Source organism: Streptopelia decaocto (assembly GCF_964273445.1).
Source record: "Streptopelia decaocto genome assembly, chromosome: 7".
Taxonomy (NCBI): Eukaryota; Metazoa; Chordata; class Aves; order Columbiformes; family Columbidae; genus Streptopelia; species Streptopelia decaocto.
Genome location: NC_138661.1, coordinates 31,680,014 through 31,703,763, shown reverse-complemented (window position 1 = coordinate 31,703,763; position 23,750 = coordinate 31,680,014). Strand labels below are relative to the sequence as shown.

Here is a 23,750-nt window from a genome sequence, read left to right as displayed (position 1 = left end):
TTTAAATGCCCACTTGCTGCTCAAGGCTTGCCAGATGTCAAAATGCCAGATAAGTCAAGGCTTGACTTCTCAGAACTGCATTTCCTCCTTTTTGCCCATATTTCCTCTTTCTTTCCTTTGACAATGCTGCTTTATCACCACCTGGTATCCAAGGAGCTGCAAGCAGGGAGAAGCTGCTTCTCCACTTGCCAAACAGGACAAGAGAATGTTGGTGGCCCTAAACACACAGCAATCTGACCAAAAAGCAATTTGTTCTGTTTTTTGAGGCACAGTATAATGTTTTGACATCAAATTAGAAAATATTAAGAGAAGCTTTCAGATACAAAGGCAAACTGCCCGAAAGTCTAAAAACATACTGTTTTTTTTTTCCCAGAGCCCTTCCCAATAGTTCAAATAACAAATAATTTGCATCATCTGTCTGCTTAAATCAGCATCTACTGCACTGTCCATAACAAGTTGCCAGAATCAGTCTCATTGCTTGACAGATAAAAATCACAGAATCATAGAATGCTAAAGATTGGAGGGGACCTCGAAAGATCACCTAGTCCAATCCCCCTGCCAGAGCAGGAATACCTAGATGAGGCTACACAGGAAGGTGTCCAGGCGGGTTTTGAATGTCTCCAGAGTAGGAGACTCCACAACCTCCCTGGGCAGCCTGTTCCAGTGCTCTGTCACCCTCACTGAGAAGAAGTTTCTTCTCAAGTTTAAGTGGAACCTCTTATGTTCCAGGTTAAACCTATTACCCCTTGTCCTACCATTGTTTGTCACAGAGAAGAGCCTGGCTCCATCCTCGTGACACTCACCCTTTATATAATTGTAAACATTAATAAGGTCACCCCTCAGCCTCCTCCAAGCTAAAGAGACCCAGCTCCCTCAGCCTTTCCTCATAAGGGAGATGCTCCACTCCCTTAATCATCTTGGTTGCCCTATGCTGGACTCTCTCCAGCAGTTCCCTGTCCTTCTGGAACTGAGGAGCCCAGAACTGGACACAATATTCCAGATGTGGTCTCACCAGGGCAGAGGAGAGGGGAAGGAGGACCTCTCTCGATCTACTAACCACCCCCCTTCTAATACACCCCAGGATGCCATTGGCCTTCCTGGCCACAAGGGCACAGTGCTGGCTCATGGTCAGCCTGCTGTCCACCAGGATCCCCAGGTCCCTCTCCCCTACACTGCTCTCTAATGGATCATTCCCCAACTTATACTGGAACCTGGGTTGTTCCTGCCCAGATGCAAGACTCTACACTTCCCCTTGTTATATTTCATTAAATTTTTCCCCGCCCAGCTCTCCAGCCTGTCCAGGTCTCACTGGATGGCAGCACAGCCTTCTGGCATGCCAGCCACTCCTCCCAGCTTGGTGTCATCAGCAAACTTGCTGATAGTACACTCTAGTCCCTCATCCAAGTCACTGATGAATATGTTGAACAGTACTGGCCGCAGCACCAACCCTTGAGGCACTCCACTAGATACAGGCCTCCAACCAGACTCTGCCCCATTGACCACAACTCTCTGGCTTCTTTCCTTCAGCCAGTTCGCAGTCCACCTCACTAATATATATCACTTTATTAAGTTTTATTCACACATTGTTCAAAATATAGTTTTGTTTAAGTAATATTTTTTTCTTTCTCCATAAAAGTTATCTTTATCTACTGAATAATAAAACAAAAATAAAATACTAAAAAAAAAGAGTTACCCTGGAAATTCAGACTAAGGTATGTTGTATCTTCCCAAGAGGAAAGCCTAGACAAAGCAGTTTTCTAGTGTTCCCTTCCCCCCCAAAAAAACCCAAAAAAAACCCCAAAACCCACCAAAAATTACTTTGGGTGGTTATTTTCCATGTGTAAGACACCATGAAGTGCTATAAGCCTGGAGACTGTATGTTTTCCAAACATACCACCGAGTGCATTAATAAAATTGCTGCTTACAGGTAGAGTGCCTTGCCTTTCAGTTTTGCATCTAGTTTTCCATTATATTTACTTTTCACAGAACCATGTAAGTACATGCAAGTAATAGTTTGTATGCCTCTTCAAACTCTTTATGCTCCCATCATACCATATACATTACAGTCCTTACAGTTTGTTGACACTCATTTTTCATTCCTAACAAATTTTATAGAACTAGAAAGATAGAAGAACTGCAGATATAAATTAATTGCTTGCTGAAAGTTCCCTTCATATATTACAGTAATACGGTTTAAGGTACTGATGCCAAAGCAACTGCTTTTCCTATTGGCACAGTTATAGAGACAGATACAGTTAACAGTGGAAAGAATTGCAGGCTTCATTTTATAGCTAGAGAGAAAGCTTCTGCTTAACCGCAAATATTTGGAAAGGAATCTTATTAAAGACATATTCACTTCCAGAACGATGACTGAACTTCCAGGTTTTGTTGGAATTGCCTTTTACTATTCTGTATTGCAAAGCAGCCAACTTTGAAACTTTTTGCACCTCCACCTTCCTGCCTACAGTCAGCTCCATCAGAAGACTCTGGATATACTTCTAGTCAAATACAGCAAATCTGAGTTGTGTGTATGTTTTTAGTTTAAACCTAGTTGAGACAACAGGATGGTGCACTGACAGATCTATCCAGGCACTGTTGCTGCAGAGGAAGGTAATAGGTATTCCAGCCAGGTCCCAGGGATGACTTCCTTACAACCCAGGGACCAAAGTCTTCATCAGGGACCTCTCAACCAGTGCAGAGCTTCTGCTGATCCTGGCCTAGAGCATTGCATATTAGTAGTTCAGCTTGCCGTGGGATGGTAGAGCCTCCCTTCTTAACTGGAAGGAGTTTAGTGACTGAGAATTTCAGCCCACCATAGCATGTGCCCTTCTGTATTAGTCTGGATATCTGCAGCTTCAATCTTCTCTGCTCCTTTTTCCTTAAAAAGCAGCAGCATCCCACACAGGCTTTGTTCAACAGGATACCGTAAATAGCCTTGTAAGCATTTACGCACACTTCAGAAAATCCCACTTCAATCTTGTTTAGAAATCAAATCAGGGCTCAAGATACAGACCACAGTGAATATCTGTGTGGGTGGCTTCAGACACTCCTTTTATCACATTCTGGTCACTTCAGCACCCACAACTATGGAGAACAAGTTAAAGTCAATACCACAAAAGTACTTCTCAGCTTACTGAGTGGAATTTGGCGTAATTCCCGTACAAGTTAACAGATGTGCATCCGCATGCAGAGAGTACACTAGAAATTACCTCACCACCCTGAAAACAACGTTTGAACTTCACAGCAAGTGTCCTGAGGGGCAGGAAGAGGCTCTGGAAAATTAAAGTTTGAATTTGTTACTCAGTAACTCACATAAAAAGTATGGTATTAAGAAATTATTCTCCATTTCTAAGTTTGCTTAGATAACTTGACAGGCTTCAGATTCTGGAACAAATTAGCCAATGACTTTTAAGACCCTACAGGCTAAGAGGACCCTGTGGTAATGGGGCAGAGTGTCTACTGGAGCTTTTAAAGTGACTTATAAAACTGTGCTGTTTTCTTGATTTTATACTGAATCAATGACTTACAATATAGCAGATGAAACTCCTACTAAGGAAAATTCTTTGCACAGAGCAGATCCAAGAAAGGACTCTGTTACATCTGTTTAATACAAAATCCATAGCTTTTGCTATACAACGGCCTAAATCACAACAGCAGTGGGCAAATTATTCTATATTCTTATGACTCAAACTTTCAGATGGACACAATTTTATAAAAAACTTCACACTCACATGTGGCGTGCTAACACCAAACTGCAGTACAAGCAACTAAAAAAGTCTGGTAGACTTTGATGACTTCAGATTACGAAGAAATTAAAAACCAAACACATATGCGAACCAAACCAAATCAACAAGACTCCTAGAAACACATCTGTGGGGGAAGTACAGGGAGTGACTAAAGGAGTGGCCAAGCAGGAAGAAAAACAAGTAAGTGGGCCAACGGCTGCAAGCCCAAGTTACCATCATACATTATTTTAACTGAAACCAGCTATTTTAATCCTGTCCATTCAGAAACAACTAAACCCAGTATCTCAATCTATGAACTACTCTACCAACAGTGTATAACCCACAGCACATTTACTCAGCAGAAACCACATATCCAGCCTGCCTTGTGTCTTTTCACTGCAAGTGCAATAATTACTATGAAGGCATGTTTTAGATGCTGATGTTTTACAGAAATAAGTGTCTTGCTGAACTGGGACCCAACACTGGTGTTGTGCATTTACCCTCCATTTCTTTTCCACTATGTTTATTCGCCAGCTCCATTTTAAATTTGTACAATGATGGCATTTCTCAAACAGCCTTTTTTTTTTTTCTTTCAACTATTGATTTATTGCAGTTACCCACTGAGCTTGCTTCACTTTGTGAACAAGATGCAGGTAATGAAAGTGCCTAGAAACTAAAGTATGTGTGTAGTTTTCTAGCTTCACTATGCTTACTTACAAAACGACACATCAAAAGGCCCTACCATAATAAACTAAGAGCAAACAGCCACAGGCAACACCAGAAGAATGAGTGAAAAACACTGAATAATTGGCTACAAGTCTAAAAAATATGGAAAAATAAACAGGAAGAAAACACATAGTAGACCATTCAAAGCAACAAATAGCTATAATTTGGTTCCGTTCTCTTTAGGCAGCAAAAACAGGAAAAAAAATTCCAATTCAATTCCCCTCTCCCTGTCTCCTTGGCTGCACACTCCAAAATAATCAACATGATCCTGATTTCACTGACGGCACATGCTTTTAGGCAGAGTGACATTTTGGGGAAATAAATCATTAGCTGCTCAAAATCTAGAAGAGTAGCTCAGTGAATTACATGATATACATATCTTCCATTGTTAAACTACAAAGTTGTAAAGAAAGAGTGAAATAAAAGTATTTATGGTATTAACTGAGGAAAGGCAGCCTTCTACTACTGCTATGGAAACACACAAAAAAAGCCCCCACAACAAACTCTGGAACTCTTGCGTATTTGTTAATAGACAGACACTTTATATTAAACATATACTCAAGAACAATGTGAAATTATTATAACATTACTGAAATTAACAGCAAAGCAAATGTATACTTCATGTTATAAGAACTAATTTTCAGAGCTCCAGGATTATAGCATGCCATCATTGCTGTCAGGGTTGAGATTCCCACACATTGCACCTGAATGCATTTCAGTAGAACCATTTAAATGCCTTTCTTTGTTATTATTATTTTTTTAAAAACACAGCAAGTATCAATTGCTGACTGATTGGGTCAGTATCCTCCAAAAAGCAAAACCAATGCAGAAAGACCTTTGGGAATGTACTTCAACTGTATAAAGTTACATAATTTCTCAAGCTTTGAACAGACGCCTGAATCTGAGTATTTTAGCTTCACAGATTTTGCCCATGTTATACACAGCTGCTCATTCATCTTGGATCCCAGGTATGTTCACAGAGCAAATATATCCCGTAGGAATGTATCCCCCATTAGACTCCATAGAAACATGTTTGAACTTTAAGAAAAGTTTTCAACCTATATTCTACATCACAAATTTCACATTTCTGGTGGACTAGATTTTATCTGAAGGTGCTATGTGCAAATAACTTTCAGTTACTGTATGTCAGGGGTGTCAAGCTCATTTTCACCGGGGGCCACATCAGCATTGCAGTTGCCTTCAAAGGGCCAAAAGTAATTTTAGGACTGTACAAATGTAGGAGTAGCTACATTCGTATTACATTTGAACTACATTCAGCCCTTTGAAGGCAACTGTGAGGCTGATGTGGCTCTCGGTGAAAAATAAGTTTGACACCCCTGCTGTATGTAGTATCTTAAGTTACCTGACATATGAAATACAGCATACAGTTCTTTTTATTAACATAAAATGTATCACTGTAGGGACCAGACCAGAAACTGAAAAGTAAATACTTAGCATCTGAATTGTTATTGGTATTACTACTATCAAAATCCTCTGCAAAGCACTGAATCTCAGAGCAACTCTGTAAAATGTGCTTCTTCTAACTCAAGTAGTTTTATTGAAATAAAACTAGTCTCATCTGCCATTAGACAACCATGCAATTTTAAAATTTGCCTCAAATGATAGTTTTCTCATATTTCTTATTCTTTGGGAAAACTCTCCAAAACATCCGTTGTCTCTCTTTATGCCATTTCCATTCACAGAGCCTTCCTAGACTTTAAAGAAGAAAAAAACCCAGGAACTGGTAACAATTTATTGTGTTGAGTAAAACATCAATCAGGTTTAAGGGTGACAGAGAAAGGAAAGCATGCACACTGTTAGCAAACAATTGTAATAGTTTTTATTTCTCCAAATTAATCACTCTCCTTAAATCAATCACAGAATAGAATCATAGGGAGTTGGAAGAGACCCACCACGATCATCGAGTCCAACTCCTGTCCCTGCATATGACAACGCCACTGTTCATACCATGTGTCTGAGGGCATTGTCCAGTCTCTTCTTGAACACTGTCAGGCTTGGGGCCATGACACCTCCCTGGGGAGCCCATTCCAGTGCTCCACCACCCTCTGGTCTCCCCTCCGTCTCCTTTGAGCTGAACAAACCAAGTGACTTTAGCCACTCCTCATATGGCTTGCCCTCCAAACCCTTCACCAACTTCATAGCCATCTTCTGGACACTCTCCAGTAGCTTTATATCCTTCTTATCCTGTGTTGCCCAGAACTGTACACAGTGCTCCAGGTGAGGCCGCACCAGTGCAGAGCGGGACAATCACCTCCTTCACCCCGCTGGCAATGCTGTGCTTGATGCACCCCAGGGCACGGTCGGCCCTCTTGGCTGCCAGGGCACACTGTTGGCTCATGTTCAACTTGCCCAGGTCCCTCTCTGCAGAGCTGCTCTCCAGCATCTCATCCCCCACTCTGTGTGTACAACCAGGGGTGCTGTGTCCCAGATGCAAAAAAAAAACTTGCTCTTGTTGAACTTCACACGATTGGCGATTGCCCAGTTCTCCAATTTGTCCAGATCCCTCTGCCTGCAAGACTGTTGACAGCTCCATTTTTTGTCATTGGCAAACTTACTTAGTATGCCCTCAACTCTTGTGTCTAAGTCATTTATAAAGACATTGAAGAGTGCTGGCCCTAAGGTGGATCCCTGTGGGACCCTTCTAGTGACTGATCACCAGCCCGACATAACCCCATTTACTAGAACCCTTTGAGCCCGGCCCATCAGCCAATTTCTCCCCTGCTGCTGTGTCTACCCAGCTGTGTGCTGGACATCTTGTCCAGTAGGATACCATGAGAGACAGTATCAAAAAGATCAGGTCGACAGGTTTCTCTTGGTTGACTAGGTGGGTAACCTTGTCATCGAATGAAATTGAGTTGGTCAGGCAAGACTTTCTTTCCCTTGTGAATCCGTGCTGGCTGGGACCTATGACTGCATTGTTGTTCAGATGTTTTTCAATAGCTCCCAAAACAATCTTCTCCATGATTTTGCCAGGTACAGAAGTGAGGTTGACAGGCCTGTAGTTGCTGGGGTCATCCCTGTTGCCCTTCTTGTAGATTGGGACAATGTTTGCCAGCTTCCAGTCTTCCAGGATCTCTCCAGATTCCCAAGAGCATTGAAAAATCATGGAGAGAGGTTGCGCTATGATGTCAGCCAGTTCTTCAAGCACCCTTTAACAAATCCCATCAGGCCCCAACAACTTGTAGGAATCTAGTTGGAGCAGCAGATCCTGTACAAGTTCTGGATTGATTGGGAGTTTATCGTTCTTGCAGCCATGGTTTTCCAGCCCAGGGTTATGGGGCCCCCAAGTCCATCATCGGTGTTGAACATGGATGCAAACAAAGCCTTAAACGTCTCAGCTTTGCCTATGTCCCTGTTAATAAGGTGAACGTGCCCATCAATTTATGGACCAATGTTGTTTCTAGCTTGTCCTTTGCCATTAATATATTTTAAAAAGCCTTTTTTTTTCCTTCACAGTATCAGCCAGCTTCAATTCTAGTTGAGCTTTGGCAGCATGAATTTCCTTCCTACCATGGCGAGCAGCATCTCTGTCGTCCTCCCATGTTGCCTGACCTTGCTTCCACTAACAATGTAATTTCCTTTTCCACTGTATTTCAAGAAGAAGATCCCTGCTCAACCAAGCTGGCTTTTTACCTCACCTGCTAGATTTTTGGCATTTTGGAATTGCCTGCTCCTGTGCTCTTAGTAGGTGGTACTTAAAAAATGACCAACACTGACGGACCCAGCTTCAAAAGCTTCTTCCCAGGGAATCTTACTAAGTATTTCTCTGAGCAGCCTGAAGTCTGCTCTCCTCATATGTAGCATGAAGGTCTTGCTGGAAGTTTTCCTCCCATTAACAAAGATTTTAAACCTGACTTCTTTGTGGTTGCTGTGGCCAAGGGAGCCACCAGTTGCCACATCTCCCACAAAATCCTCTCTGTTAGTGAGAATCAAATCTAGGAAGGCACCTTTCCTGGTTGGTTCCCTTAGTAACTGCACCAAGATGTTATTCTCCAGATGCTTCAACTGGCTGTTGCTGCCAGCTGTATGATAATCCTAGTTGACATCTGGCAAATTGAAGTCCCCCATAAGGACAAGGGCAGATGATCTGGAGGTTTCACTTAGTTCCTTAAAGAATAACTCATCAGTGTAATTATCCTGGCTGGGTGGCTTATAGTAGACACCCACAATGACTTCCACTTTATTTGTCTGACCCTTAATCCTTACCCAGAAGTTCTGAACTTTTCCATTGCCAACTGCCAGCTCCATGTACTCCAGTCCCCCTGCTACATACAGTGCCACACCCCCCTCTACCTCTCCTGCCCTGCCTATCCCTTCTGAAAACCCTGTAACTTTCCATCATGGTGCAACAGTCACAGGATACATCCCAACAGATTTCACTAATGGCAGTTATATCCTATCTCTGGGACCAGGCCGAGGCTTCTAGTTCATCTTGCTTGTTCCTCATGCTGCGCAGATTAGTGTAGAAGCACTTCAAGTGTGGTTGATTGTGTCCTTCACTTCGTGGCGCAGTCTAAGGAACCTCCCTGCCAAGTGCCTCCTCAGGCTTTGGTGTGCCATCCCACTGCTCGTCACTGCCCTGCCTGCTACCACCCACTTCCCACTTCCAATCTAGTTTAAAGCCCTATCAGTCTTGCTAGCCTCTGGGTAAACACCCATTTCTCCTCCTCTGAGAGATGCATTCCGTCGGGTGTTAAGAGACATGGCAAAGGACTGACTTTCCCATGGTCAAAAAAACCACAAGTTCCATTGATGACACTAGTCGCTTAGCCATTTGTTGGACCTGTCTGTTCAATTTTGTATTCCTGCCCGCAACTGAAAGGGTGGAGGAAAAAAACACTTGAGCACCTGAGCCATTAACCAGCTGCCCCAAAGCTCTGAAATTCTTTTTGATTTCCTTAATACTACTTTTGCCTATCTCTTCCCTGTCGACATTAAAAACCAATAGCAGGTAACAGTCATAGGACCTTATCAGTCAGGGGAGTTGTTGAGCCACATCTCTTACCCTGGCCCCGGGGAGGCAGCAGACTTCCCTATGGGTTGGGTCAGGTGGGGATATCGGGCCCCCTGTTCCCTTAAGAAGAGAGTTGCCTATGACAATCACTCTTCTTTTTCTCTTTACATGTGAGGTTTTAATGTGTTTGCTGGGTTTCATATGGGGTGCGGGCTGCTTGGAGGACCCCTCCTTCCCAAAAGGGTCTTCACCAGCAGTATCAGCTGCTTGCCCATCCAATTCCAGGGCCTCATACCTGTTGTATACAGGCACCTGGGAAGGTGGGGCAGGCTGAGGGTGTGTTCACCTGCCACCCTGAGCTGTAACCCATTTCCATTCTCCTCCATCTTCTGGGTTGCCTCTTAGAGCCTGGTGCCACAGCAATCAAGGAATGACATACACCTCCTTGAACAGTAATTTTTAAAGGTACTCCACCAAACAAAGGTCCATCAGAGAACATTTTGTGTCAAGAGAGAATTGTGCACAGGTAGGTCTTACTTTGATATGCAACTAGGAAATAGCTGAAGGACTTTGGCAACAGCTTCCATATCCCAGAACATAAACTACATAACTAGCACAAGCTTAAGGTGAAGATCACCTCCGCAAATTGGAAGTTTACCTAAGCCACGTCTTCAAAATATTACATAAAGAGCTAACTTTTCAAAGTCATGTGAAGAAGTGACTTATGATGTTGCACTTAAACAACAGAGTATTTTGAAAAGGTATATTTTCAGAGTGCTCAACTGAACAAAAGCTAAATATCTACAATCACAGTAAAATTAAACATAGGGAAATACCCAATACATTGTCAGAAAAGCCAAAAGCTACTGGGGTAGATGGCTGGCTTTCTGCGGCTTTCTTCCATGAACTCTTGGTAAGTCAGTTACAACACATATTTTTGAAGTGTCTATATTTGTGCTTCCCCATAACTAGTTGTAAGAAATCTCAGAGAAATTGTTTGCAGTTCTCTTCATCAAGGATTTTACTGACTTCAAAGATTTTCAGCAGGTTCTTTACATCTACTAGATTTAATGTGATTAGGTATAGATTTAACCTAGTTAAATCTAGTAGATTTAATCTATGCTATTTAATACGGTGTAGTATAATAAATAGCAGGTAATCAAAGCAGTTTTCAGTCAATATGCTATTTCCATTTCCTAAAGGGTTCACTGAAATAATTTCCAGGCAGAAAAACACAATTAAAAATACACCAAAGGATAAAGTTTACCTTATTATTTATGATGCAATGTTTGGATAAATCTAACGGAACCATCTTCCTCATTATGTTTGTGTGTGGGCATGTGTACAAAGGTAAGACTAAATGCCACTGGCTTTTTTTCTCACCAGCTCTTTTTTCAGTTTGTATTCTTCTCCATTTGAAGGAGGCCTATTGATTTGTGTATCTTAAAATGCATAGCTCCTTATGTTATAGGATTAATTACTGATATTTCATAGGCATACTTCTCACAGGAATATACTCCAGGTAGTCTGTATAGGCCCCAAATTTTCTGCACAGTAAGGTGGAAGAATATGCTTTTCTCTGTATTCATAACCCAATTAAATAAAAATTTGGCTTCAGATTTAATCTTTCAGCTGTGAAGCTCAATGTGCCCCTGGCTATTACTTAATACATGAAATTTCAAACCAAATAAAAACTGGGAAATAGGTTTAAGACACAATTGATGACTCACACTTAATGAGAAAAATAGATACTGTACAGGCACAGAAATGTCTCAAAAAAAAAGAATCTAGAAATAAGTCTCACACATTTTAAATAGAAAATAGTATATTGAAAACATGTTAATGATCTACTCTGCTAATGCAGCATTATTTTTTCATTTGCAGTAACATTTCAGTGCTTATAGTAGCTTTTGATTTATGAAAATATTTCCTCTGAAAATTACTGCAAAAAATACAAAGGGAGTCTTCCTCATGAATTGATTTTAGAGCACAAAAACGAGTGACTTATTTATTTGCATGTTATAGATTCTGTACTATACACATTGTACTACACTATTATGAGAGACAACATCCTTTTCATTTCATTTCATAAAACTGAACAAAAACAACTGTTAATATTCCACACAAATTCCCTCCAGAAACTCATTACCACCTTAGAGACATGTTATTAGTTATAATTGAAAGAAAAAACCCAAATCTGTTACCAGTAATTGCAACAATCACTAGCACTGTCTTCACTAAACATTAAGATCATAATTTCCTTTAAATTTTTATCAAACAGGACTGCTAAAACCCATGTAATGTGAGTATGTTCCATAGTAATATTTTCATATTCTATCTCTGACAGGATTCAGTGCTTGCACCGCTGCAGATTAGCAGTTTGCAAAGAGTTTATCTGGGATGTATTTATGTTAGACCTGCCCAAGGAGACAACAGTTCCCAATGAAAATCAGAACAAAGGAAATAACCCACTGGTAGAAGTACTAAGAACACCTAAACAGATACTTTTTTTATTTTCCATATTACTGCCACTATGTTGCTCCACTTTGTACTTTGTGAAAAAAAATAAACAAACACCAAACCAAAAAAAAAGCCCCTAACCAAACAACAATCCACAATGATTTTCTCCTCTTCAGCTTGGCTTGCAATTAAAGCACTTTTCAGGTTGACAGACACTCACTAAAGCCTTCTAAGCACTGTGATCCTACCAAAATGCAAACAGAGAACAGAAGGAAAACTAACAGACCCAGAGGCCATGAAATAATTTCTGACACATTAAGTGATACCTTACAAAGTCAGACCTCAACTCATAGCTGAAATGTAAAGTGAAGCCAAGAGAAGAAAGAGATTTCAGTCTGAAAACATTCTGAAGTTTCATTTTTAGGTCCCAGTTCAATACTGAAGTGTTATTTAACAAGTTTGTGTAGACTGCACTAATTTTTCCATCGTCTGTAAATGTCAACAATAGAAGCTACTACATTCCAATTTCCCTCTACCAAGCACCAATTATCAAGTCACAAATGAAGTCAGAACTTTCAAAAAGTTACTTTTGTACTATACATTAGTGGTCACCATTCAAGATAGTCAGAGGCATTCAGTAGTATAGCATGGAAGTGCTATAGTGTGCACTTATTTCAACTGCCAAAGACAATTTTGATGCTGCTTAGCAGATTTTACTGATATGTCATTTTTTTCTGAAAGATTAAAAACAGCGAGTCTCTCCCTCTTCCAATAAGATGCAACCACAAAAGTTCTTCTCCTCCTTCACAGGGCACAAAATTAGCCACTATTTTCAGCGCTTTCAATATATAGACTAAAATACAAGACCTTGCTTTTTTTAGAGGATGAAGGATGGAATTCAGGTGATAATTAGTGAAGCACTCACCTCAAGAAGTACAAAAGAAGACATCAACATCGACGTTTTATGAACTGAGTTGGCCTTTTGAAAGGTTATTAATCATCCCTATACAGGGTCAACTGAGCTAATGACTCGGGTACTCTCAGTTAAGCTCTATGGACAGGGAATGCATACTAATGTCTGGTTTGAAATCCATCAGCAGATGAGTGTTTGAATACTAGCTGAGCTAAGCTTGGTCTGCTGTGGCACCTTTCAGAGAAAAACAGGAAAAGGCAAAACCTGTTCCTCAGAAAAGTATAAAATGCACTAAGACTGTTACACATCCAGCCCAAGCATCTGCTTTGCAAAACAAAACAACAAAAACCCCAGAACAAAACACAAAACCCTCACCAAACCAGAAATAAAACCACTTCTGTTAAAAGCACTACAGCTTGACTTTTTTTTTGGTTGGTTGGTTGTTTTTTTACACTATCTGAACAATAGGATTTTATCTGTCCATGTAGATAACTATGAATTATTTGGCTGGAAGTGTGTGTTTTGCATGATTTAATTGGATTAGTTTCCTACCAGAAAACAGCCAGTGAAAGGATAAATGAGTTTACGGTACACAAAGGATAACATAAAGGAAAATCATACACAGAGGAACGAGTACTTTCTTTAAAGCAATATCCATAGCGTTCTCAGACACGGTAGACTAATATTAGTCTTTGAGAAGGGAAAACCAATTATTTTCTTTTGCAAATGTGCTGGTTTGATTGAAAACGGGTTAATTCTCTTCACGCAGTTAGAAAACTTTCTTTTTCATAGCTAGCATGCTCATTATTTGGACTTAGTTTGAGAACAAGCAGATAAGACCCCAGCACAGAGCTAATATTTTTAATTGCTCTGGTATGAGAGCCAAGGACATTGTGAGTGCCTTGCCCACAGGTATGAGACAGTGAGGCAGAGATGGGGCAGAGCTTGGCTGACATCCAGACTGATGAGTAACAGTATTCCATCCCATTAGTGTCATGCTATTTATTTCAGGAGAGTTGGGAACTTCTGGTTTTGGCTCTCTGATCTCTCTGGTTCTTCCTTCTCTCTCTGTCTCTCTGGGGGTAGCTGGGAAGTTTCAGTTAGGACATTTAGTTTGGCCTTTTCCCATTTTGCAGAGGCCTCTGGGCTTTTCTGCCTTTTTCCTCTTTTTTTTTTTTTTGCCGTTGGGGACTGGGTGATGATTGCTGGGACTGGCTGCTCAGTTGTGGACAGGGTTTGTGTGGAATCGCCTTGAGTATCTTTTATTTCTAGTAGTGTACTAGTATTTTGTTATTTTATTAAGCTGTGTTTATCTCAATCCAAGTTTCTCCCTTCCCTTTTGAGTCTCTCCTCTGCTGGGGGGCAGGGAGGGGTTGAGCAAGTGGCTATCGTGGTTGTATTGCTAGCTCAGGTTAAACCATGACAGCAAATTGTGTGTATGAGTGATGTATCTATAGCCAAATTAAAACCAGGTGGAAGGCAAAAAAAAACCCACCCTGTTCGTAAGATCCTGATTTCCTCTGCCTTCAAAGGTTAAAACTAAAGATATGGTTTTGAAGCAGATAAATGCAACAGTTTGACAGATCTAGAAAGGAGAAAAAAATCAAAGAGAGGACAGGCACAAAACATAAAGGAAGTACAAATCACAAAAATCAAGAACCTTAACTATTTAAAATACTTTCACTATCTAGCAGCAGTTATACAACTAGGACACTCAATAGCTTGAACCTGTACCAGCCGGTGTGCCCCCTCAGCTTACAGTCCCTGCTGCGGTTGTTGGTACAAGAGCTATAATGGAGCGGAGCTACCTGCTGTCTTGGGGGTGGTCATACAGAGGACATTACTATACCACTACTGCAATCAAATTAAAAGAGAGTTATTCCCACAAACAGTCACATATCAGGAGAGGAAAAATACAATGCTACAACACTGAAAAAAAGCCCTAATCCATGGAAGCATCTGGAGGATAAATAATTCCCCAAAGAAACACCTAAGAAAAATCTGGGTATGAAGAAATGCTGCAAAGAGCCCCAACATTCTGCATGTCATCAAACGTCTGCTTGCACAAAAATCAGTGTCTTGACATAAAGAGAACTCACAGTACAAGCACCACTGTAACACCTTTATGATTTGTTCCTACTATTGTCACTATGTCTTCATTGCACAGTGCAATGAGAGGGATTTATTTTAAAACAGATAAACTGCTCATTACATCTCCCTGTACTTCTGACTGATTTTTAGCTTCTCTGTGTTAAGAAAGGAAGTGCACACCAGCATATGATCAGGCAAGTTTGGTACCTGGCAGGAGTGTTAAGATGAAAAAAAAAGTGCAACAAATTCCAGCAGGTTTTCTAAAAGCATACATCTGAAGTTATGATTTGTAAACACAACCAACTAAAAGAGACAGACAACCTGAAAACCAAAATCTGACAATGAAGCTTTCTTGTCTTAGGACATTTTATTTTCTCATGACCGATTTTTTTTTTCAGTCCTTTGCAGTGCATTGTAGGTAACTGTGGATAACGTATACCATGCTACATGTTTTTACAAGATACTCTCTAGAAATATGCTTGAAATGGAAAATGCATTTGTTTTCTTCCAGTCAGACACTAGAAGAATCAAACAAGACCAGGTGAAAGTAATGTTTCTGACTTCTTTAAAACAGGAGTCCCTAAATGAAACTACTTACTTCTTGTGTCTACAGTAATCTAGCAAGAAGGTTCAGCACACTTGCTGCAGAAGTCATAAGAAAATGGGTAATTTGTGCTCACTTTCTATGAACATCTGTTGCAACACAACTTAAAGCAAAACTAAGGTAAAGAAACATGCCAAATAAAACCATGTCCAACCAATAGTTACAGAATGAATACATAACAGCCATAACTGAAAAGTAAAGTAAGATTCAAATATCAACTTTAACAAATAAGATTTTACTGTGGAATCTCCTCATGAGGGAGATTTATCTGGGAAGTTAAAATCAAATACAATATCCTTCACAGTGTGACATTGTTACAATCTTGCCACAATTCACTGTTACATTTTGGAAAAGATAATCAAACTTGTGAGCCAGCAGAGATACTGTTGGCAATACTTACCAGGAGCAAGCATAAAATCAGTTTAGTTTTATTTGATAGGAGCTTCCCTCTCTCACTAAATGTCTTGCATTTACCAGCATCCTAGTTCATATGTAATGTATTTGTTATTAAAATAAAGTTAATTCAGGACTAACATGTCTCTAAACTCAGTCTTCAGGGGCAAAAATGTCCATTGGTATCAGTGACAACTTTAGGAGGAACCAAGCATGTTCACAACAAGATTTAAGTTAAATCTATTATTTTCCTCTTCCTCCAGAAAAGTTTTTTCACTGGTTCCAATTCCATTATGAAGTTATAAAGAAGCTCCTGTTGCACATAGTACTCAGTTCCCAAAACATTTGTGATTTCATGACAGACTGGAATTATGCTGGAGTTCCTCCACTGCCACCTGCTTGTCTTTCCCAAAAGGCTAGCCCAGTTGTGGGACTTCCATTTGTCTGCGTTGAACATCATGAAGTTCCTGTCTCTCCATGCCCCCATCTACAGCCAGCTTATAAGAAGTCCTATCTCCTTCCCTGCATATCAATTACTCCCCACCAACTTAGTATCACAAACCTGAGGGGAGCACAGCACATCACATTGTCCCAGCCACAGACAAGGACATGAGCTAGGACTGGCTCCAGGATGAATCTCTGCACCATGCCACCAGCAGCTGTCCAGTCAGGCTCCAAACCACTGAGGAGAAACAGAATCACACCTTTGAGCCCTGTGGTCCTCCCAGCTCTTCCCCTCACCTCACAGTCCACCTCTCCACCTGAAGTAGCCTATTGGCCTACAAGGACAGAAAGGCGAAACACTGAACGCTGGGCTACACTTCTACATTACTACATTGCCACATGATAACTGAGGGATGTTATATTTACTTGGTTTTAAGTGCACAGCATTGCCAGCCAGCGAGCGAGGTGATTGTCCTGTTCTACTCTGTACTGGTGCGGCCTCACCTGGAGCACTGTGTGCAGTTCTGGCACTACAGTATAAAAAGGATATAAAGTTACTGGAGAGTGTACAGAGGAGGGCCACAAAGTTGGTGAAGGATTTAGAGGGGAAGCCGTATGGGGAGCGGCTAAAGTCACTGGGTCTGTTTAGCCTGGAGAAGAAGAGATTGAGGGGAGACCTCATGGCAGCTACAGCTTCCTCAAAAGGGGAGGAGGAGGGGCAGGCACCAAACTCTTCTCTTTAGTGATGAATGACAGAACCCGAGGAAATGGCAGGAAGATGTGCCAAGGGAGGTTTTGGTTGGACATTAGAGGCTGGTGGACACTGGAACAGGCTCCCCAGGGAGGTGTCATGGCTCTGAGCCTGACAGTGTTCAAGAACAGACTGGACAATGCTCTCAGACACATGATATGAGCTGTGGGGTTGTCATATACAGGGACAGGACTTGGACTCGGTGATCTTTGTGGGTCCCTTCCACCTCAGGACATTCTATCATTCTATAAATTCCATTACAAGCATCAATACATGTATTTACTGTTGTAATGCAAAACAGTGAGCTATAGATCTTCTGTATTTTGATGTTGGTTTTATATAATACATAATTTTTATCCTCACCAATATTCTACTCTAGTATTACTCAATTATTGAAGGTTCAGGGCCCAACACATTAAATCAGACCAATTTTATAATGCCAAACATACTGTTTAAGGGTTCAGCACTGAGCAGTAACATTTACATCAGCTTACAGTGAAAACTTGAATGAACTCTAAAATCACATAGAAATTATGTATCTATTACTCAGAAATAATTCTATTATACAACTTAACTGCCCTCTTATTTGGTGTCAGCTTTTTCTTCTGGTCAAATTCTATATTCTTAACATTTGAATCACAGTCATTTTAGTGTGCTGTCTACCCTGTAAAAACTGCAAGCACTTTAAAGTGAGGGGATTAAGTAAAAGCCCACAATATTTCTACCAATTTACCCACTCCTCCACTTCTCCCCATTCAAGTTTAAATTAATATCAAGAAATAGAAGCATCTCCACACACCAGGACTCACAACTGGAATTTGAACACTTAACTAACCAATTCCTATTTTTCTTATATGAAATTTATTATTATGCAAGTTATGCACATTTCTGTATTTGCATTTGCCTTTTTAAAGTTTTGGTGTGGCTATGACTTTTTTGGAGTTTCTTTCTTATTCTCTGGTTCACATACCCATAAACCAGACAATTCTCATCCTGAAAACTCCTGTGTCTAATCAGATATATGTATAGTAGAGCATTTGTGCGATTTTCCTGTTCTCTAATACACGGTATTAATATATTCTAATATTCTAAGCCTCATTGCTTATAAATTTGCTGTTAATAAGTTCTTCCCACTGCATAGTTTAGAGCCAAAAATCACAAGTATTGGCTTGTCTGCTGCCTATTTTATGAAGGTTATCCTGTAATTACCCCGTTAGCGACATCCATAAATACTCGTTGATAAAACCAGTTAAATGGTGCAGCAAAGAGGAAAATATATGTGCTATCCTTACTGTAAATTGCTTAGTTTAAATGTATCAATGTGTTTCTGAAGAGCTTGAAACTACATCTGAATGTGTTATTCAGGTTGAGAACAGAATGGCCTTGAACTACAGTAGTGGCACTAATAACTCCAGAGCTTTTTCAGTCTCTTTAAGCCTTTATCCTATGTGAAACAAAATTCTTTCAAAGCTTGCTGGAAGTCTTAAGCATATTAGTAACTAGAGAGACCAATAATTGGCCATATTCTCCTCAAAGGACAACAGTTTGCATTTCTAAAATCAAAAAGTCCAATATAAAATCGTTTTATAAAAAAATTAATGAGAATGCACTTGCATTTGTTAAATTAATAATAGCTGTAGACAAACCAGGAACGTGGGACTGTGTCCTAAGAGACGTATTCACAAAACACATCAGTATCACTGCAACACATGCACTTGTATTCAGCTTTGGCAATTCAGAAAGTAAATTCTGAACACTGATTCAAAGCTACATAAAAGCACCTTGCTAAGGTATTAGCTGAAGTATTCCTGCTTATGCTGCATAAATTAAGACTATATTTTAGAAGATACTTAGAGATTTTACCACATTCTATGCTTCTTTGTTGGGAACCTCTATACTTGAGACATACTTGAAAGTGTTCAAATCTATACAGTTAATTATTCTCCCAGTTTTTTAGACTAACTAGTCTAAAAACAGCCTTTCCAACTTTAGAATCATAAAGTAAATTGTCACTACTTCCTTCACCTCCTATTAGTAAAATTACATATTTTCACTGTAGAATAGGAAAGATTTCCTGGTAAATCAGTTACTGATACACATCTTAAGTTTATGGAAGAAAAAGAAGTTACTTCACAACAACTTTTGAATTTACATTTGCCATTTGATATCAGTATGAACCGAGTACTTACACAATTCAGAACATAATTCACAGATATTTACGTACTAGTTTAAAAGCATTAAGAAAGAAAATGGTATACCTATAGATCGATGAAAGTCATAGCTATGTCTTTAATGCAACATTTGGAAATCGCATGATGAGAGCTGGCCAAGAAAACAAGGGTCAAAGCTTCCTAAAGAAAATAATCCTCCTTATTAGTAGCGTGTTTTGTCACTAAAGCTTCAGCAGCTTTGTCCAGTGATTTCAAGAGATTTACACTACCCAAATGACCCCTCAAAAGTATTCATTTTAGTATTCATTAAAACTTTTATAATTCCACAAAAACAATATGGCAGTCTTAACTCAGATACTGTGAATACTGTGAAATTATAAGTTTTTCATATATTGGTATGCAACTATTGAAAGCAGAAGTGATTTACCAAAAGACAGCCCATTTTACTCAGAACTTTATCATTTCTTAAAGACAAAAGTCTTGAAGTTCCTCTAAATGGACTGTGGTATAATATGCACTGTCCAGTTGGTCTATAAGCTGTCAAGAAGACACAAGTCCCAGTCTAGCCACAATTTAAACATATGGCCTTTAAGTACACACATTAGATGATGCAAATCAATACAAAGCCTTGGATGACCGCCCATACTTAAGGTATTTCACAGATTTAATAAACAGGAGGACAAAAACAAAGAACGAAGAGAAGCCACTTCAGTATCTATAACAGTTCCAGCTGGTAGATTCTTGTATTTGTTAAGAATGGGGGGAATTGACTGGCTGCACACCTTGGCAGCAACCTAGCTGTGTAGATGCACTCACACCTCTATTAAGGGTGACAATAGGTGGGGTTTTTGCTTGAGTTAACAGCAGCTCAATCCAATGAACGTGTCTGTTCTCCCTCTCGCTATAACTCCAGTTTCAAACCATCTCTTTCCAGTGTTTCAGAGTCACTCCTCTCCAACTGGCTATTGAATTTGCGCTGGTCCCGTGCTTGCTTTGAGCGAGTGTACACAACGCTGCACATGGCACCGCATGTGGCTACGGCCACTCCAGGCCCAAACCACCTCTCTGCTGCCCTATGCGTGCAGGTCAGCGCAGAAGGATTACAGCCGTGCCGCCAACATAGCTCTTCCGTTTCTGATATCCTGCTGACGTTGGGAAGGGTGAAGGCAGGGAATAACTACGTTCCTGGTCCTAACTTCAAGAAAAGCATGAAGATGATGACGAGGGAGTAACGACTCAGTTTTTCTTTACGATTTCTCACAGTAACTACAAGGCATCCAATTAAGTTGACCAAAAAAAAGGAAAAACATGCAACTCAAAATTAAACCGAGAAATTACTGACATAAAACACTAGGAAATCTAGATGAGTTTAAACATCAATTACACAAGCTTACAAAAAAAAGACTGTCAAAAAAAAAAAAAAAGTATAAAATCCAATATCAAGTTCAGAAAGTCTAAGATTTAGGAAGGAGCAAGAAAACATGGGAGTGAGTCTATTAAGATTTGTTTGCCCTTTCCTTGTCTTCACTCTCTAAAAACTCCATGATTAGCTAGTATCAAAGAAACTGTGGCGAGATGGATCCTTCTCAGTATCGCTGCCACAGACTAACCACTCACAAACAAACTCTTCCTCCCACGTGAGCACTGACTAAGCTATTCAGTCAAAACCCACTACAGAATGAAATCCAAACCTGCAGAATCCTAATGTTTCTTTGCAGGTTACCAAATGCTTAGCTGACTTCAAGGGAAAACAAAAAAGTACTGTGAGAATTTCGTGCTAGAGTTAGGTTATGATTGGACTCGTTACCCGTGAGGGTCTCTTCCAACTGAAAAGATTCTGTTCTACGATTCTAATTTCTCAGTTGCCTTCCATAAGTCCTCATAGGACTCCAAAAGGCTGGCCAGCAGGAATGGCCGTGCCGTGCTCTGGCCACTGTGACATCAGAGGGGACGAGTCCCCATGGGGCAGTTACCAGGGCATCAGCAGCAGCACTGCCCCAGTAAAGCCTAGGCCAGCGGTGAGTGTGCAGGCAGGGGGATGATGGGCTGGACAAGGGCTGGGGCTGAAACGTGGGCCCTGGGGGTGGGTTCTCACCCTCCATCCACAGCCCAGCCGCTCGCGAGAACATCTTGGGCAGGGCACAGTGCCGCCGTTGGGTCTGGGCACAGGCCTTGCTACCTCCCAGCTGCCTCGGCCCCTCTCCGACCTGCCCCCAGCTCCCTGTGGCCCCTGTCCCACTCAATAATACCTAGTCACCCTCACCCCCCCGGTAATTGAAACTCACCAAATATATACAGTTTCGGTTTTGCCCGCCTTGGGTGAGAACTCAGCATGCGAGTCGCTGAGCTCGGGCCCTATCCACAGGCCAGTATGAATGGCAGTTTGGGGGATTCCAGCTTGTGGGCCTGTGCGTCTCTCAGTTTTAATGAAAGGTCTTGTACCTTTTGTCTCCACCTCCTCTGTCCCCATCAACACTGTTTTCATCAGAATCTCCCCAGATATCCCCAGTTCTTGGCGTCTGTGCTCACAATCAGTTTCCTAATTTGGGCGACAACAGGTGGGGTTTTTGCTTGAGTTAACAGCAGCTCAATCCAATGAACGTGTCTGCTCTCCCTCTCGCCGTAACTCCAGCTTCAAACCATGTCTTTCCAGTGTTTCAGAGTCACTCCTCTCCAACTGGCTATTGAATTTACGTTGGTCCTGTGGTTGTTTTCAGCGAGTGTACACAATGCTGCATACAGCACTGCACACGCCACTGCACGTGGCTACGGCCACTCCAGGCCCAAACCACCTCCATCCGATTTTATTCTAAACAAATAATACTCTGAGAATTTCTCAGCTTCCTTCTGTCAAGTCCTGAAAGGACTCAAAATGGTTTAAGGAGGATGCTGAGCAGTGACAGCAATACTGTAACGAGTCTAAAGAATACTGGTATAAGGAAGGGAAAGTCTCATTTCAAATCCAAGTTTATTTACTTTACTGGGTCAGCTCTACACAGTTTTATGAAGTGGGGCTTTGTAATTCAGAATTGCAGCCCATATATCACTGTTTCTCAACACGTAAGTTAAGTGTATGCTTGTATTACAAGCCACTGCTCTCTGTCAAGTTCGGTCTTGTAACACTTCCCTTTCCTATCCGAGGCATGTGACAACAGCATGTCAACCTCCTTTAGTCAAGATAAAAGGCGAACAGGATAAGAAGCATTAGTACCATCCATTTTCCCTTAGCAGTTCTCTTCTGCACCATATTACTGCCAGCCATCCTCAGCTACAAGAGATAATACCAGATCTGTGGCTGCTTTTTCAGGAGGAAAACATTTCCAAGCACTGTCTTACACATACGGCCTAAGACAAATGTTTGTTTGTTTGTATTTAATTGAGGGAGATTTGAACCATGCAGAGTCAAACTGTGTCCTGTTTCCGTAATAATTAATTGCTTCGAACTGCTCAGCCTGTAAGAACTCAGTACGTTGTATTAAGATCTGTTTTATTATTGTGGTTTACAATTTGCAGTTGGGTCTCCAACAGTATGAATTAGGTTTTGTACAAAGAAAAAAAAAAAAAAACAAAAACAACCCAAAACTTCAACCAACGAATCCCTAAAACTTTTTTTTTCCTCCTTCAGACATGCACACATTTTGAGGAGACACAGGGGACAGAAGGGAAGCCATATGAGGAGCAGCTAAAGTCACTTGGTTTGTTCAGCCCGAAGGAGACTGAGGGGAGACTTCATGGCGGCTACAGCTTCCTCACAAGGGGAAGAGGAGGGGCAGGCGCTGATCTCTCCTCTCTGGTGACCAATGACAGAACCCGAGCGAATGGCAGGAAGATGTGCCAGGGGAGGTTTAGGTTGGACATTAGGAAAAGGTTCTTCCCCCAGAAGGTGGTGGAGCACTGGAATGGGCTCCCCAGGGAGGTGTCACGGCCCCAAGCCTGACAGTGTTCAAGAAGAGACTGGACAATGCCCTCAGACACATGGTATGAACAGTGGCGTTGTCATATGCAGGGACAGGAGCTGGACTCGATGATCCTGGTGGGTCTCTTCCAACTCCCTATGATTCTATTCTATGATTGATTTAAGGAGAGTGATTAATTTGGAGAAATAGAAACTATTATAATTGTTTGCTAACAGTGTGCATGCTTTCCTTTCTCTATTACTCTTAAACCTGATTGATGTTTTACTCACCACAATAAATTTGACATTCTATGATTCTATGATTCATTTAAAGCAAGTCAAACATGGTACTTTTATAGCTAGCTTCTGACTCTTTTCTACCCATAGTGCACCTCCATAACATTTCATTCTAGAAAAATCATATAAAGTATTTATTTAATTCATTTGAAATGAAAACAGACAGAACTGTTGCTAAAGAATTTCCATTACAGAGAAGAAAACAAAAAAATCGCTTTTCTCACAGAAGCAGTAAAAAAAAAAATAAATAAAATATTTTCACTGATTAGTCCTTACAAACTATTCAACAAACTTTTGACCTTACT

At 40.8% G+C, this 23,750-nt stretch overlaps 1 protein-coding gene across 1 annotated transcript in view; it reads right to left on the bottom strand.

Annotated features, from left to right (window-relative positions):
• The window catches only part of STXBP6 (syntaxin binding protein 6), a 127,888-nt gene that overhangs the window by 40,706 nt on the left and 63,432 nt on the right, over window positions 1-23,750 (bottom strand). The window lies entirely within an intron of this gene.